At 34.6% G+C, this 18,776-nt stretch overlaps 2 pseudogenes; both read left to right on the top strand.

The window, feature by feature from the left end:
* The first annotated feature begins 1,194 nt into the window (after positions 1-1,194).
* On the top strand, positions 1,195-1,961 carry LOC149138851 (splicing factor 3B subunit 6-like protein pseudogene; annotated as a pseudogene).
* A 3,505-nt stretch (positions 1,962-5,466) lies between these two features.
* On the top strand, positions 5,467-6,365 carry LOC149138850 (splicing factor 3B subunit 6-like protein pseudogene; annotated as a pseudogene).
* Positions 6,366-18,776: the final 12,411 nt, after the last annotated feature.

Here is an 18,776-nt window from a genome sequence, read left to right as displayed (position 1 = left end):
TGATGTATGGAAGCGCTTATTTCCACTGATGTCCCCTTCATCAGGGATCAAGTCAACCTGCACCCTCTGATTCTTGGCATCTGATTGGTCTTGTGGAGATCCCCCTTATGTGTCAGGTTCCATAGGATCTTGACTTTCCTCTTGTGGGGATGGTTCATCCAGAGCTTCTTCGTCCTTCTCTTCAGGTTCAGGTGGGGGGTATTGCCACCCTTTCAGTTTTTTTCCCTATGTTATTTTTCCTTCTGGTATCCTTTTTGGCTTCTGGGCACACATTGTGCAGGTGCCCTGTTTGTCTACAATTTCGGCATCTGAAAGCTATGTTATCGTAATCCAAGCTCTATGTCCAAATTCGTTGGTTGTGAATTAATCGGATGCTGTCCGAAACTCCTTCGCTGAGGTCTACCTCTACACATATGCGTGTGAAGATGAAAATCCTTATTGTGCTATTTTCATATTAACACTGCAAAGTTAATCAATTAATTGGTTGAGATTCCACTTTTCATTTTTTTTATTATCAAATAGTGATATATTCTCCCTTGAAACACTGATAATAGTGAGATGTTGAATTTAAATATACATGCCTTTGAAATTATCACAATTTAACAATTCTATTGGCATCTGATAATATTGAGATGTTGAATTTAAATTTACATACTTTTGAAATTATCGCAATTTAATCTTATCTGTTCTTTCTTCGCTAACGCCCTGTGATGTATTTCAGGCCCTGACAAAATTCCCCTCAAACCAAATCAATAACTGGAATTTCCTTTTCTTCTCTTTTCCGCCCTTTCCGCACATTGATGAGCTCCATCCTTTTGACGAGCGTATTGACGAGAATGACTGTACAGGAAAGCCAGCCTAAAAGCCAGCCTTAATGGCCATTACACAACCTCTCCTTGAAGTATATAAGTCTACCTGGGTGAGAACTTCATTTTGATTTACTTTCTACTTACTAGCATTTGCAATTTAATCTTATCTGTTCTTTGCAACTTTTGAGGGAATTGCTAATAAATAAACGTGGATAAACTCTTCAAGCTAGCAAGTGGTTATATAGTTTGGGTCAATTGGGATGAGACGTGGATTTGGTTAATCGACGGGTCGGTTCTCACCGAGCGGGCTCGCTCGTTTTGGATGTGTATTTAAATAAATAGCTCGTTGAGTGAGAGTTCAGGGTATTTGCTGTTTCAGGGAGGAAAACAACATCGATACACACAGGTTCAGGATTTTTTTTAATTGGTGGAAGAAAGGAATTTCGGAGAAGGGAAGATGAGCATAAGCTTGAGGAAGGCCAATACTCGGCTGCCGCCAGAGGTGAACAAGGTTGTGTATGTGCGGAACCTGCCATTCAACATAACGTCGGAGGAAATGTATGACATATTCGGAAAATACGGAGCCATCAGACAGATCCGAATCGACGTCAATAAGGACACCTGCGGTACCGCCTTCGTCGTGTATGAAGACATTTATGATGCCAAGAACGCCGTCGATCACCTCTCAGGGTTCAATGTCGCCAACAGGTATCTTATCGTCCTCTATTATCAGCAGGCCAAGATGACCAAGAAGATCGACCACAAGAAAAAAGAAGACGACCTCACCAAGATGCAGGAGAAATATGGCGTCTCAACGAAAGATAAATAAGCTTGCCTCTTTTCTGTTTTGCATATGATTAAAAAATTGTCTATTAAGGGCTTTTAGGGGTTTGCTGAATTGGGGTTTTTCTAAATTAGGGTTTCCCAATTGGTTTTGCCTGAATTAGGGTTTTCCGAAATTGGTGTTTTCTCAATTGAGGTTATCTCAATCAGGGTTTACCTGCATCCCATCAGCCTCCTTTATAAGGGATAGTTGCTATTTTCTGTATTAATATGCATACGAGGTTCTGTTGCATTTTCTTTTGACTCAATGTAACCTTTTTTTTTTTAATTTAGTAAGCAAGAAGTTATCAAGAAAACATTAATGAATTACCTAAGATGGTTGAAACGTCGGAATTATTCTGAGCGATCAAGAAAACATGAATCAATTGCATAAGATGGTTGAAACATATGATTTTTTTTTGTTTTTGTTTTTTTAAACATTGATATGTTGCATAAAACACCATCCAATTCTGGGATTGGACAAGGTCTAACAAGTTGCAAGACCACATACTTCGTTTACTTCGTGCAGTCCAGAAAAGTGTTACAAGTAGATTGCGAGGAAGTGTTTACCGTACTTAAAGAGTTCTGTTGGCTGGAGTAGAGTTCTGTGGAATCAACAAAAATAATCTAGTGTTATTTTTGTTGATTCGACATCCGACCTGTGATGTATTGAGGATGATCCTAATAGAAATGTCCATTAATGGCAAATTTAATCGTATCTTTGATCTGCAAATTATTTTCTGATTTCATTTGTCCCTGAATTTGAATACAAACATAAACAGGGTGACCTTGGTGGTTCTCTAAGAGAAGCAACTTTGAAAGAGTTACCAGTTCAAATCAAGTTTCTTAGATTTGTACATGGATCCAAAAGTGTATCTATTTAGCATAGCAATATGGACTACAACAACATTTCTAAAGTTGGCATTGTAGCTGATGTTGTCTGATGATAAAAATGTTGTAGGGAAAAGACTTGCTTAAGGCCTCTGCATCGTTTAAATGTCTGCTATAAGGTATTGACATGATTATAGGATTTTGGCAGTCCATCTGAAGTATCTACATGGGATTTTATGTTGTATGACATTATATTATTTGAACCTTCAATGGGTTCTTTATTGCATATCATAAATTGTGTTAAGATTATGTAAATTGATTTATTGTTCTCTTCAACCATTTGCATTACGGCCAATAAGAAAAGTTATTTGTAGTCGCACATCTATGAAATTGATAAGGGTCAGAAACACCCAGTAAGTGAGTTGTACTTTAAAAGATTGTCAGGCCTTTGATAACTTGAAGACCTAGCATAGAAGCATTAAACTATATTATTTTTATGTTAATCATGTGTGTAACAGTAATGTTTTAATTATATTATCAAAAAGTACTGTATCCCTTCTTGCTAACCATTCTTACAGATGAGAGCTAGATAAAATTGTCTTGTTTCGAGAGATAACAGAAGAATATTCTCTATTATACAAATAAAATGTAATGACACTACTGTGCTTAACAGACTGCAGGTTTCCATAAAACATGTAAAATTAGATAGATATTCAAGGCCATGAAGGGGGTTTCTGTGTTGGTACCTTGGATGCAACTTTCAACCCTTCAAGGGCGAGTAGAGTCTGCAGAAGGTATATGTTTAGTGGAGGCATTAAGAATCTTTTCTGCTGTTGGGACCAGGAGGATTCAGGTGGGATGAGGCACATACCCAAGGTCAGAAAGACTGTCAAACTTGAAAAATGAACCTAAACGTGATGGTGAGGAAACGTGACAGTGAGGAGTGCTTCTCCTCAATTTCTCCGAAAAGTTGATTGAAGGCAGACTTGAGGATAGAGAGCTAGCAGTTCTCCTTAGGAATAGGATCATTGACAGAGGAACACATGTGAGCCTAAGTAATCACATGAATGAAAGAGAAGATAGGAAGTGGGATATGCTAGGAGAGAGCTGGAGGTGAAGATGGTAATGATGTTGAACACTGATGAGGATCTTGTTAGCAACACTAGCCATAACCTCCAATCTCATCTCTGTATTTCCTTTGCCTCGAAATTTTAGAGGACAGACTTGAGAATGCTTTGGTATAGGGGAAATCCCACCTTTGTGCCAGGAAGAGTGTGGGAATAGTTTAATACAAAAGCTGAGACAAGGGGAATTATGGCCAAGAGGTGACAGATCTATTGTAATTTTGCAAGTTGTGCAACAGTCTTGCTTGTTTGTTAAAGTGAATTAATTATCGAAGGACATGGAAAAAGAAGACCAGAGGAACTTGGGAATATAGTGAGTTTACGATAGAAAATGGGGGTAGAATTTGGCATTAGAGAGGGAAGCTTACCCAAAGAAAGCTGAAGTCTTAGGTACAAGCTATAGGCTTTAGCTTGGTTGTTGGATGCCAAGCCTAAGTACCAAGAGAATGATAATTTAACATTCCTTAATGGGTTAAAAAACACACTTTTCACTCAAATGATACTTCTGATGTTTGAAAAAGTATAGCCATGTTAACTCAGCAATTGGAGTGCCTTGTGATCCTACATGATCTTTTTTTCTCATTATAAATGAACACCAGGAAACCAACCAGGAACTGACAGTGAAAATAGAAACAAAGTATAAATGAACACAAGGAAACCAAACAGAAACTGACAGTGAAAATAGAAACGAAGTCCAGGTCGTGGCAGTGAAAATGGAAACAAAGTCCCGGTCGTTTTTGATCTCCTGCTTGGTTGGAGAGCTTTGGGTTGTAGCCTGATGATAGGTACCATCAGGCTACAACCCAAGTATCCATCCAATAGGATATAGATACCATCCAGTCCCCCATGTCCTAACACCAACCCTGTTAGGGATCTAGGTATCAACACTAAACCATATCTCTCAATACTTACCAAGCCACGATGTCCTCCCAAGTACCATCATAAGGCAGTTTTATGCTAATCTCCCTTTTAACCAAATTATAGATATCTACCAATTCGAGCATGCTCCTAAAATAAACTAACTTCTTGTTGGGAAAAGATTTCGTCAATACATCATCTACTTGTTCATTTGTTTGTACGTACTGTAGCTTCACGGACCTAACCAATAATTAAACTTCCAATGTATATGTTCTTGTATGTTAGCATAATCTTTGGGGTGTTCAACTATTCTAATGTTTCTTAGGTATCCAAACATATTCCGAAGAAAAGATCCTTCTTCATCTTTTTCAATAACACCTAGCTTCAGCACTTTCCAAAACATCAATTCTAGTTTTCATCAATCAAGAATAATCATTTCTAGTGCTTTAGCCTTTCTCTGATCTTACTCTTTCTTCATGGTCTTTACTATAGTTACAATATTCCCTCCCCCTTAACTAGGGATTTATGCACTTTATTTATTTGAGCTTCTTCTCTACTAAGAGAAAAATCCATCAACAACTCATCCACACAGGGTTTATTGTCATATCATTGAAGAACTTCAATCTTTTGGAACATCATTCCTTTTTATACTCACATGGAAACAAGGTCATATATTAATGAGTAATGTATACTTCAATGCTATCAAGATTCTTACAATTCTTTCTTTCCATGATGCTCAACATCATCATCAAGTATGAGTTAAATAAGCATCTTCAACATCTTGAAGACTATGTACCTGCAAATCTTTATCAACAAGTACAACCAAACACAAATATATAGGAGTATGAAAAGTCAAACATATGATATGTTGAATTTAATTTTACACACTTTTGAAATTGTCGCAATTTAATCTTATCTGCTCTTTGCAACTTTTGAGGCAATTGCTAATAAATAGACGTGGGATAAACTCTTCAAGCGAGCAAGTGTTTATATAGTTTGTGTCACTTGGGATGAGACGTGGATTTGGTTAATCGACGGGTCGGTTCTCACCGAGCGGGCTCGCTCGTTTTGGATGTGTATTTAAATAAATATCCCGTTGAGTGAGAGTTCAGGGTATTTGCTGTTTCAGGGAGGAAAACAACACCGATACACAGAGGTTCAGGTTTTTTTTTTAATTGGTGGAAGAAAGGAATTTCATAGAAGGGAAGATGAGCATAAGCTTGAGGAAGGCCAATACTCGGCTGCCGCCGGAGGTGAACAGGGTTGTGTATGTGCGGAACCTGCCATTCAACATAACGTCGGAGGAAATGTATGACATATTTGGCAAATATGGAGCCATCAGACAGATCCGAATTGGCGTCAATAAGGACACCCGCGGTACCGCCTTCGTCGTGTATGAAGACATTTATGATACCAAGAACGTCGTCGATCACCTCTCAGGTTTCAATGTCGCCAACAGGTATCTTATCATCCTCTATTATCAGCAGGCCAAGATGACCAAGAAGATCGACCACAAGAAAAAAGAGGACAACCTCACCAAGGTGTAAGAGAAATATGGCGTCTCAACAAAAGATAAATAAGCTTGCCTCTTTTCTGTTTTGCATATGATTAAAAAATTGTCTATTCAGGGCTTTTGGGGGTTTGCTGAATTGGGGTTTTTCTGAATTAGGGTTTCCCAATTGGTTTTGCCTGAATTAGGGTTTTCCGAAATTGGGGTTTTCTCAATTTAGGTTATCTCAATCAGGGTTTACCTGCATCCCATCAGCTTCCTTTATAAGGGATAGTTGCTATTTTCTGTATTAATATGCATACGAGGTTCAGTTGCATTTTCTTTTGACTCAATGTAACCTTTTTTTTTATTTATTTAGTAAGCAAGAAGTTATCAAGAAAACATTAATGAATTACCTAAGATGGTTGAAACGTCGTTATTATTCTGAGCTATCAAGAAAACATGAATGAATTGCATAAGATGGTTGAAACATATGATTTTTTTTGTTTTTGTTTTTTTAAACATTGATATGTTGCATAAAACACCATCCAATTCTGGGATTGGACAAGGTCTAATAAGTTTCAAGACCGCATACTTCGTTTACTTCGTGCAGTCCAGAAATGCGTTACAACTAGATTGCGAGGAAGTGTTTACCGTACTTAAAGAGTTCTGTTGGCTGGAGTAGAGTTCTGTGGAATCAACAAAAATAATCTAGTGTTATTTTTGTTGATTCGACATCCGACCTGTGATGTATTGAGGATGATCCTAATAGAAATGCCCATTAATGGCAAATTTAATCGTATCTTTGATCTGCAAATTATTTTCTGATTTCATTTGTCCCTGAATTTGAATACAAACATAAACAGGGTGACCTTGGTGGTTCTCTAAGAGAAGCAACTTTGAAAGAGTTACCAGTTCAAATCAAGTTTCTTAGATTTGTACATGGATCCAAAAGTGTATCTATTTAGCATAGCAATATGGACTACAACAACATTTCTAAAGTTGGCATTGTAGCTGATGTTGTCTGATGATAAAAATGTTGTAGGGAAAAGACTTGCTTAAGGCCTCTGCATCGTTTAAATGTCTGCTATAAGGTATTGACATGATTATAGGATTTTGGCAGTCCATCTGAAGTATCTACATGGGATTTTATGTTGTATGACATTATATTATTTGAACCTTCAATGGGTTCTTTATTGCATATCATAAATTGTGTTAAGATTATGTAAATTGATTTATTGTTCTCTTCAACCATTTGCATTACAGCCAATAAGAAAAGTTATTTGTAGTCGCACATCTATGAAATTGATAAGGGTCAGAAACACCCAGTAAGTGAGTTGTACTTTAAAAGATTGTCAGGCCTTTGATAACTTGAAGACCTAGCATAGAAGCATTAAACTATATTATTTTTATGTTAATCATGTGTGTAACAGTAATGTTTTAATTATATTATCAAAAAGTACTGTATCCCTTCTTGCTAACCATTCTTACAGATGAGAGCTAGATAAAATTGTCTTGTTTCAAGAGATAACAGAAGAATATTCTCTATTATACAAATAAAATGTAATGACACTACTGTGCTTCACAGACTGCAGGTTTCCATAAAACATGTAAAATTAGATAGATATTCAAGGCCATGAAGGGGGTTTCTGTGTTGGTACCTTGGATGCAACTTTCAACCCTTCAAGGGCGAGTAGAGTCTGCAGAAGGTATATGTTTAGTGGAGGCATTAAGAATCTTTTCTGCTGTTGGGACCAGGAGGATTCAGGTGGGATGAGGCACATACCCAAGGTCAGAAAGACTGTCAAACTTGAAAAATGAACCTAAACGTGATGGTGAGGAAACGTGACAGTGAGGAGTGCTTCTCCTCAATTTCTCCGAAAAGCTGATTGAAGGCAGACTTGAGGATAGAGAGCTAGCAGTTCTCCTTAGGAATAGGATCCTTGACAGAGGAACACATGTGAGCCTAAGTAATCACATGAATGAAAGAGAAGATAGGAAGTGGGATATGCTAGGAGAGAGCTGGAGGTGAAGATGGTAATGATGTTGAACACTGATGAGGATCTTGTTAGCAACACTAGCCATAACCTCCAATCTCATCTCTGTATTTCTTTTGCCTCGAAATTTTAGAGGACAGACTTGAGAATGCTTTGGTATAGGGGAAATCCCACCTTGGTGCCAGGAAGAGTGTGGGAATAGTTTAATACAAAAGCTGAGACAAGGGGAATTATGGCCAAGAGGTGACAGATCTATTGTAATTTTGCAAGTTGTGCAACAGTCTGGCTTGTTTGTTAAAGTGAATTATTGATCAAAGGACATGGAAAAAGAAGACTAGAGGAACTTGGGAATATAGTGAGTTTATGATAGAAAATGGGGTAGAATTTGGCATTAGAGAGGGAAGCTTACCCAAAGAAAGCTCAAGTCTTAGGTACAAGCTATAGGATTTAGCTTGGTTGTTGGATGCCAAGCCCAAGTACCGAGAGAACGATAATTTAACATTTCTTAATGGGTTAAAAAACACACTTTTCACTCAAATGATACATCTGATGTTTGAAAAATTAAAGCCATGTTAACTCAGCAATTGGATTGCCTTGTGATCCTACATGATCTTTTTTTCTCATTATAAATGAACACCAGGAAACCAAACAGGAACTAACAGTGAAAATAGAAACAAAGTATAAATGAACACCAGGAAACCAAACAGGAACTGACAGTGAAAATAGAAACAAAGTCCAGGTAGTGGCAGTGAAAATGGAAACAAAGTCTTGGTCGTTTTTGATCTCCTTCTTGGTTGGAGAGCTTTGATCGATCCACCATGTTAATTCAAAGCCCTCGAAATAATTATCTCATGTCTTTTCTTTGTGTATTGTGTTGTAACTCTCCCTATTCAGTATATCTTAGGGTAGAACTTCAACTATACTGAGTTTTTTTCATCTGTTTTTTGCTTTTTGGCTTCTCAGTACTCTATGTGGAGAGTTATTTTTTTGTCATGGTCAGGTCTTCCTAATAAAATATTGATACGAACAATCTTCTTTTTACTGATATATGTATTGATATGAACAATCTTTTTACTGATATATGTAATCTCAAGCGTTTTCAATTAATATAATATTCACTTAATTCCAAAGTCAATTTAAGTCATACAACATCATAATTCATTAGTAACAAACTTTTGGTCCTCTTGCAATAGATTTTCATCGCTACAACTTTGGCCCTCTTGCAACTTCAGTTTCTTCATACGTTTGAGTCAAAAGAGAGAAAATGATAAGAGAGAGAAAATGATCTTTAAATTCTTTGTTGGGGTTCCTCCTTTTATAGCCTTCTTTTCACATTGCTCTTGCTCTTTCACTATTTTTATCTCCTCCTGCAACTTTAAATTGAACTTGATTGATTGGATGGGAAAATGAGGTCGATCAATTGCTTATTTATAATGGCTGTAGCTCCTTTTTTAGGCTGACTTGAAATAATTGAGACTGACTTGGCGGAGGAGGGTTATATGACCAAATTACATCAAAATAAATTTTATTTCTTGACATACAGAACCCAAGAAGGGTCTATTACATGATGACATGGATAAGGACTTATGACACAAACGTTAGAAGACTTTAATGGAGGGTTTGAACTAGAAGTAAAATAAATAAAGAATGAAAGCCATGCTTATAAATAATGTTGTTTTACAACAATTTTTCTTTTTCTTTCTTTTGACAAATACAATTATGAAGACGGATACTAGTTACATTTCTCAACACTCCCTTTTAAGTAGGGAGGTGTTCATAATTGTTCAACTGCTACAAGGTTTACCTCAAATTGAAATGTTCTTAAGAAGAGTACAACAACATACGCAATGCTTGGGATACTCTCATTGCCAAGGCATCCCCCAACAGGGACTAAGATGTCATTTTGGAAATTGCCACTATAGGTACCATCAGGCTACAACCCATGTATCCATCCAATAGGATATAGATACCATCTAGTCCCCCATGCCCTAACACCAACCCTGTTAGGGATCTAGGTATCAACACTAAACCATATCTCTCAATACTTACCAAGCCACGATGTCCTCCCAAATACCATCATAAGGCAGTTTTATGATAATCTCCCTTTTAACCAAATTATAGATATCTACCAATTCGAGCATGCTCCTAAAATAAACTAACTTCTTGTTGGGAAAAGATTTCGTCAATACATCATCTATTTGTTCATTTGTTGGTACGTACTGTAGCTTCACGGACCTAACCAATAATTAAACTTCCAATGTATATGTTCTTTTATGTTAGCATAATCTTTGGGGTGTTCAACTATTCTGATGTTTCTTAGGTATCCAAACATATTCCGAAGAAAAGATCCTTCTTCATCTTTTTCAATAACACCTAGCTTCAACACTTTCCAAGACATTAATTCTAGTTTTCACAAGAATAGTCATTTCTAGTGCTTTAGCCTTTCTCTGATATTACTCTTTCTTCATGGTCTTTACTATAGTTGTCACAATATTCCCTCCCCCTTAACTAGGGATTTATGCACTTTATTTATTTGAGCTTCTTCTCTACTAAGAGAAAAATCCATCAACAACTCATCCACACAGGGTTTATCATCATATCATTGAAGAACTTCAATCTTTTGGAACATCATTCCTTTTTATACTCACATGGAAACAAGGTCATATATTAATGAGTAATGTATACTTCAATGCTATCAAGATTCTTACAACTCTTTCTTTCCATGATACTCAACATCATCATCAAGTATGAGTTAAGTAAGCATCTTCAACATCTTGAAGACCATGTACCTGCAAATCTTTATAAACAAGTACAACCAAACACAAATATATAGGACTATGAAAAGTCAAACATATTATCATAGAGAGAACATTTAAGGTTATCAAAATTTTGAGCAAGAAATTTGAACTCATAATATCAAATTCTAAACTTTGATAGGATAACAATCAAAAGAGAAACAATCTACTAGGGTTACATTTTCATGTCCTAGATTTCTTACAACAACCTTTTCTAGGGTTTTTCTCACAAATCCTAGATTCCATCATAAAAAATAAACTTCAAATATCAACAATTTATTTCAATGATATGAAAGCATTATTACATGCCCTAGAGACTCATATCAATCTCTACCAGGTTTTGTCGTAAACCCTAGACACAAACATCAAAATTTTAATGTTAGATATACAACAACTCGACCAAGCTAGAATTTCAATCAAATGAAAGCATATTCACATATGGTTTACTTCCTACTATTTTACTTTGACTATTGCAAGGGTTTTGTCATAAACCCTAAAATGCTATGGTTTCATTATAACATAAACAAACCCTAAACATAAAAAAGGATATGGTTTTACAATGAACCCTGAAGGTTAGGGTTTTACCAAAGTGAACAAAAGATAGTGAGTATGACAAAGGGTTGATTTAATTCAAAGATTAATCACCCTAAATAAGAATAGGAATCTTGATGATTCAAAACCCTAGACATGAGAGAGTTAGTAATATATAGCAAATTTCAAAATGATCATACCTTTTCATATAAAGAAGGCTAGTTGTAGATCATGTGGTCCTAAACATACATTGCATTGTTACTTTTACAAACCTTGTAGGATTTCCTATTGAAGGACTCCCTCTACAACAAATCTTCTTACAAGTCTCACTTTGATGTCTCCCTTTGAATCTAGTCACAATATTTATACCTACAAGCTTAGTCCTTCCAAGGAAACGATAATGATCAAGTAACAAAGATATATATATATATATATATATAACAATACTTATAAAATAAGTACTTATCCAAGAGTATAATTACAATACAAGAGTATAATTACAAACTATATATTTTAGATCCAAACCATAAAATATTAATTCTAGGGTTTCAAATTCAATTCTATACTTACTAGGGTTTCCAATTTCTCGCTCGATTACCTACAAACCCTTAGATACCAAAATCTAGGGTTTTTATGAGGAAAAAAACTAGAATAGGGTTAGGGTTTCTCAATTAGGGTTTACAAGAAATTAGGTGCCAACAACTTCCAACATTATGAAGTCTAAAAACCTGAGAACTAGAAAAAATGAGATTTTGAAACCATAATTAAACCTTAAGAAATAATTGTATGTACCTTATATTATTCTTACCTCATCCTATCTTGCAAGTGACTTATTTACAAGGACAAAGTCGTACCTTCTTTAGTTCTTCCTTCAAGGATGCCAAGTTTTGGATGCTCTATTTATACTTATGTATCACTGCTTGTGTAGTTTGATGCCCTCATAACTTCAAATTCCACCATTTGTAATTATTGGATGGAAGCTTCATGGTTTCAGATCCTTATGTCATATTGATTTGCAACTGTGTATTGTAGCATATTTTCTTCTTGGGTTACTTGTTATACTTAGAACTATACACTGAATTTGTTGTAAGTTCGTTCAAGCTCGGTATTCTTTCCTTTCTCTTTAGTTTTGATCTAGAGATTGCCTAAATATATATGTTGGTGTTAATAAATTGTTGTTAGCTATGCAAGGTAACTTCCGAGGCGATTGGTACATTATACCATGTTTTTCTTTGCATCCATCTATTCCATTTCCAAAAGTACTATTGTAGATTTATTTTGTACGCTGAATTTTACCATTGTTGTAGCTATGTCAGGGTCAAATTCTTCACTGTTAGGAAAATCCAAATGTATCACTGTGCAAGGAGCCAAAATATATTACTGTGGAAGCACTTGAACAAGTTAGAGTTGTCATTGTCCAATAGGGCTGAAATGTGTCATTGTGGTGGCTTAGAGGTATCCCTCAAAAAGGGTTTAGTCAAGATCACAAAGGTGAGTGAGTCTCACTATTCCTCTTCGACCTCAAAACAAGTCCCAAATCATAGAGATATTGATCTTCAAATAGGACACAATACTGCAGTCACATGTAGCCTTGAAGATATTTCAAAAAATAAAACGATCTCCCTTGTACTCTTGGTATCACCTTGTATTTCAATGAAGAAGTTAGCCAACATAAATTGTTCTTGAATTCTTCATATAAGATTCATTGAATTAATGCCAATGATGTGAGCCAAAGATCTTGAAGCTGCTTTTTGTCCTTCTTCACCATAACTCTATTACCATGTTGAAAATCATAAATGCAGAAAGATTTTCTTATCTTTGATAATTACTTGTTATGTTCCTTAAATTCTTATTAACTTCTTTATGCCTTCTTTAACTTCTAATCATCAAGCAATTATCCAAACCTTAAACATGAAGATCAAGGACACAAGATGAAGGTGCTCAACCAGGGAAAAACCCCTTTCTAGGGGAAAACTCAGTTAAACTCTTTTTCTATAATAGAAACAAGTCAAATTGAGACAACCAAGACCTTTGACCAAGGGAAATACCTCCTCCAATCCACCAAGTAAACCTCCCAAGATGACTAACTAAATTCCAAAGTCAACTTAAGTCAAACAACATCAATACTGCATCAGTAGCAAAATTTCATTGATCTTGCAACATATTTTTGACCCTGCATCTCCGACCCCCCTGTAGCTTCAATTCCTTCGTACGTGAGTCAAAAGAGAGATAAAATGATATTTAACTTCTTCGTTGGGGTTCCTCCTTCACTAGCCTTCTTTGTACCTTTTTGTTGTTCTTTCACACTTCTTATCTCCTCTTGCAACAAAAAATCAAACTTGATTGATTAGATGAGAAAATGAGGTTGAGTAGCTGCTTATTTATAGTGGGTGTAGCTCGTTTTTTAGGCTGACTTGGTGGAGGAGGGTTATATGATGAATTTACATCAAAATAAATTTTCCTTCTTGACATACAAAACCCAAGAAGGGTCTATTGCATGATGACATGCACAAGTACTTATGACACAAACCCTAGAAGCCTTAAATGGAGTCTTTGACTTAGAAGTAAAATAAATAAAGCATGAAACCCATGCTTATAAATAGATTTCTTTTACAATTTTTTTTCTTTTTATTTCTTTTGACAAATACATTACATCATTACTCAAATAAAATTACGAAGACCGATACTAGTTACATTTCTCAACAACCCCGTGGGCTGAGATATATATTTTTAACTAGAACAAAGAAACCTATTAATTAAGAATATGTACCTCAGGCACAACTATTACATCAAAATGTATTAATGGACTCTAGTTTTCCAAAATTCCAAGGCATGAAGATCTAACTCACACACTATCAACATACCTAGAAAGAACATGGTTGACTTAAACTTCCAAATATTTCAAGGAATTGCAATCCAACATTTTTTACATGAATATATTCTCACGAACTAACGACATAAACATGGACAAAAGGAAAAGCATAATTATATTGGTTTTTCAGTAATGATTTCTCATCACTATTGGTTGAGATGCTACTAGGTCTTTCTTCTTCTTTCTTCCTATTGTTTTCTAGACTTTTGTTGAAGTATGAGGAGAGCTTGCTAAATTAATTTAATATGGAGTATATTGCACCTGCGATTCTTCTTGTTCTATAGATCCAACTACACCATGACTTGCCCAACTTTTCAGTGTCTGAGGGCCAAGATTACCATGTGATTTAATGCCCAAGTCCAAAAGATATGAATTTTCTTTTGGTAGACATTGGGGGACTTGATATCATTTCTTTTCTTTGGAAACTATAGTTGTTGTGGAGGAGGAGGAGATTGAAGAAATTTGTCTTGAAGGACTCATTGATGATCCTCAATCGAGCCAACCCATCAAGTATATTTTCTTTGTTTCATTTCACTGTTTTTTTCACTGAGGTGGATAATGAACAACTATGTGGCATGTATTAAAAAAGTCCCACATCACACTCAAGCTTCCTCATAATCAAATTTTTGAGTCTAGGAAAAAAATTTCCCAATCAAATTAATTCTAGCTGGAAACCCAATAACAAGGTCTATTTCCACATAGATTCTGGCAAAGGTAGCAATGCTTCTCCGACGAGTTTCTCGAATGGAAACATTGAACTTTCCTAAAGTATACCTAATATCCTAACGAGAGGAAAAACCCCATAAATGCACCAACATATTTGAAAGTCACATCCAAACAAGAGTAGAATTCAAGGCATTATTCATTGGATCAAAGGAGGGAGACCAAAGTTTCAAACACAAATTGACATTGTCCAAAAACTATGAGTCAAAATTAAATATCAAATCCCTATCTTCAACATTATAAAACTCAAAAACAAAAGGAGTGTTAGCATATGGGTGGATGAAGACCTCATGCTTGATCACCTAAAGTTGGTGTTGTGTAATCCAAGACTGAAGATCTTTGAGTTGAGGCCAAAACCTCGAAAAAAAAAGAAAAGAAAGAAAAAAGAAAAAAAAAAACCAGATTTGAGTAACTTATCTTTTTTATCATCTTTTGAACCAAATGGGATGGAAAAGTATGGAGCTTAATGGACCATAAATAAGGAAGTAAGTGCATGAAATTGTTGAAACGTTGCATTCTTGAAGAATACAACATTACCCAAGGCAATGGAAAGATCTAAAACTGGAGGACCAGAAGATATGTGATGCTCCATTGAACATAGTGAGGGGTTCACAAATTTCGTAGCATAGGAGCAAAGGTGGCCACTATAATCACAACCACATAAAAACGAAACTCTGAGATACATCTTGACAATACCTCTGCAAAACATGTGTAAACGTACTGGAATAACGACACAAGAAACTAAGATCCGCATGAACATGCAATAAACCTGATGACACCTTCTGCAACATGATGACAGTGAGGTGGGGGGATTCTGTGAGTAGCCATGATGACTAGAAAACATTAGTAATGTGTACCCTTACTCCTCAGGAGATCAAACATTCTCTTGAAATTTGAGATAAAATTGTAGGTTTAGTAAAAGTAAATAATTTTAATGAATCTAATTATATACATAATATAATTTTTCTTCCCATGAATATGAAAACTTATACTTTTAGTGAACTTACAAAGAAATTAATTAAACAAAATTAAAAAAATGCATTTTCATTTTCTCATTTCAAAATTATTTAAATTATTATTATTAATTGTTTTTTCTTAAATGTATTAAAAATATAAAATATTTATCATATTTCAAATTCATTTTATTTCAATGAGAACTCCATTATCATATTAATTAGTAGTATTGATAATAAAACACATTGTATATGTAATAGTGCAGTCATATAAATTGAATGGTTGGTAAACATTGATAGGTGTTAATCCATAGTAAGTATCAAGACACTTACCTCATAATACATCTCACATTGTCAATATTTTAAAAAAATCACACAAATCAACAAAGATACACTTTATTTTAAATAATAATAATAATAAATATTATTATTATTATTATCAAATTGCAAAAAGAATTAATATATAAGTTAAACATATATACATTTAAAAAACATGGAACATGAAAAACATAGGGAAGCAACAATAAGCAATAAGAGTTCATTGCCATAAATAAAAACCCAATGGAAATCAAATTTGCACTTGTGACATGAATTTGTTTTTCAATTAAATTTAAAAGTAGATAAGGCATTACTACCTTAAAGATAAATTTCAACCACTACTACTAAAAACATTAACTGGAGATTAAATCCCTACCATCCACCTAATGATTATTGATAATTAAATTAAAATTATGGAAGCTTTATTCCAAAATAGATATGCCAATTGACATAATTATTCCAATGATATTTAGTATATATCAAGAAGATTTAACCAAGATTTTGACCAATGTGAGTTTTATATGCAATTAATTATTTTCAAATAAGAATATTTATGACATTGCATCATATTTGACTTTTATAAATCCAACTCAACATTATTGTTAACCGAATTCTTGAAACTATATTGGGTATTGGATTTCTCATTCACTAAAAAAATATTCTTGTGAGGCGTGTTTTAGACCACAAATTTTTTCAAAGACGTGTTTAAGTGCAATTTTATTAGATCAAAAGAGTAGATGGTTTAAGGTGATTCCCAAGTTTAGAATGTTTTGTGTAAATTAAAAAACACATATTATGTATAGGAGAATGTACAAACATACGCTTCCTTAATTTGTGATTCATATATGTGATATGCAATCTCTATCGTATCTATGCACACCTATAAATGATTAGCAATCAACTTTCATATCATAGGCTATATCCCAACTTGATTGATTACAAAAATTGGTAAAATATCCTAATTCAAAATCTTTTTGATGAAGATCACATTCCTGCATTTTTCCTTTTGCCCCTCTTTCCCTTTATTTCAATCCAACTAGTTGATTGGCTAAGCAGTATTGAATTTTATAATTATTAATCATTTTTCCTCATCTAATGGAATAATAGATTTTTGGTCCCTTTTTAAATCCAAAGACTTGAATTCATATCTTGTCTTCCCCTACCACATGAGTTTCCTACAAGGACTATTGGGATGGGAATGTCCTCTTCAGACATGATGAAATCAGTGTAATTATTGCTTCCCTCTAAAGATGGAACAAAAGTATTTCGCATGACAACAATATTAGGCACCTCTAAGTTCTTTTTTGGTCCAAACTATTGGTGATCTATCATCGAGCTTTCCCAAGATGAATGTCTTATTTCCCCCTTTACTATCTCATGAAAACCATGTCATTTCATAATAAGTCACCAAATTTCCATGATCATTATAAAATTTACATCAAAAGAAACTATTTCCATAATCCAATCATTATATCCAACTTTAGTTGACACTCTCCAACACCATTTTGCTAAGGAGGTCTTTGCTTTAATCAACATAAATACATATTCAAGGGTAGGAATTGGAATTAAGAGTTTTTGGAGCTAAGGGAATATACTTGAAAAACTTAATGCGTATTATACTCTCATAGTGCCAATATTCCAAGGTGACACTAGGAAATATAACCCATATTAGAGCCTCTAAAAAAAACTTTTGAAGGTTGGTTGAATCTAGGTTGTTATGGCTTCATTAAAAGATTTTTCTCTCCTTCAATCAAGTCCCTTTACCTACCACTTTAGCTTTAATACTCACCATAATGAAATCTAGGATGAGGAAACCTTATACATTTGGATGGATAACCATTCTATCATCTGGGAGAGATCCCCAAGTCCCTTGTATCCAAGGCTGGAGATTTTATAGGGAGGGCCAAATATAATTAACTCTACAAATCTTTCCATGTGCCAAATAATACTACTCATTGACCCGTTGTTTCATTAAACTTCGAGAGTGGAACCAAAGTTCCATTATCTACATGAAATAATGGGAAAGGGACATCAGAGAAAATTTGAAGTATAAAATAAGACTCATAAGGAAAATAATAGTTAAAATAATAAAATTACAAGTATGAATTTTCAAAGGAAAATATAATTAAATTTTATTTGTTTCATTGCATTGTCGACTTAATTATTTGTAGGTTTATTCAAATTTTAAGTGTATGCATTTGTTGGATCTAGATTAAATTTTGCATCCATCAAGTACCTAATCTACATATTTTTGGGAGACCCATAGTGAAATATACTAGAAACATGTGAAAAAATATGTTCTTGAAAGAAACATGTCTACCCTTATGATTGACATAAGGATAAAATATTTACCCTTATGGTTGACACCATCTTGAACCCTAATGGTTCTTTTAAAGTTAATGTTGATGGCGCATTTTTCATTTTCAGGTCCATTTTTTGTCTCAAAATTTCTATAATTCTTTTTCTAGAATCAAAATGATCAATAGTTGGGTAATGTTAGGCTCAGATTGGATTTGACATTGATATGGGCTTTGGCATCAATAAAGAAGTTATCTTTGAAAGTTGGATTTTTTTTCTTGACATCCCCTTGGGGCACTAAAACTTTTAGGCTCTCGTATGAGGATATAAACCCCTTTTGTAAAGTGATTTTGTGT

Source organism: Pinus tabuliformis, chromosome X (assembly GCF_031772625.1).
Source record: "Pinus tabuliformis cultivar Carrire ecotype Pingquan chromosome X, CPIR1, whole genome shotgun sequence".
Lineage (NCBI taxonomy): Eukaryota > Viridiplantae > Streptophyta > Pinopsida > Pinales > Pinaceae > Pinus > Pinus tabuliformis.
This window is presented reverse-complemented; position numbering and strand designations above follow the sequence as displayed.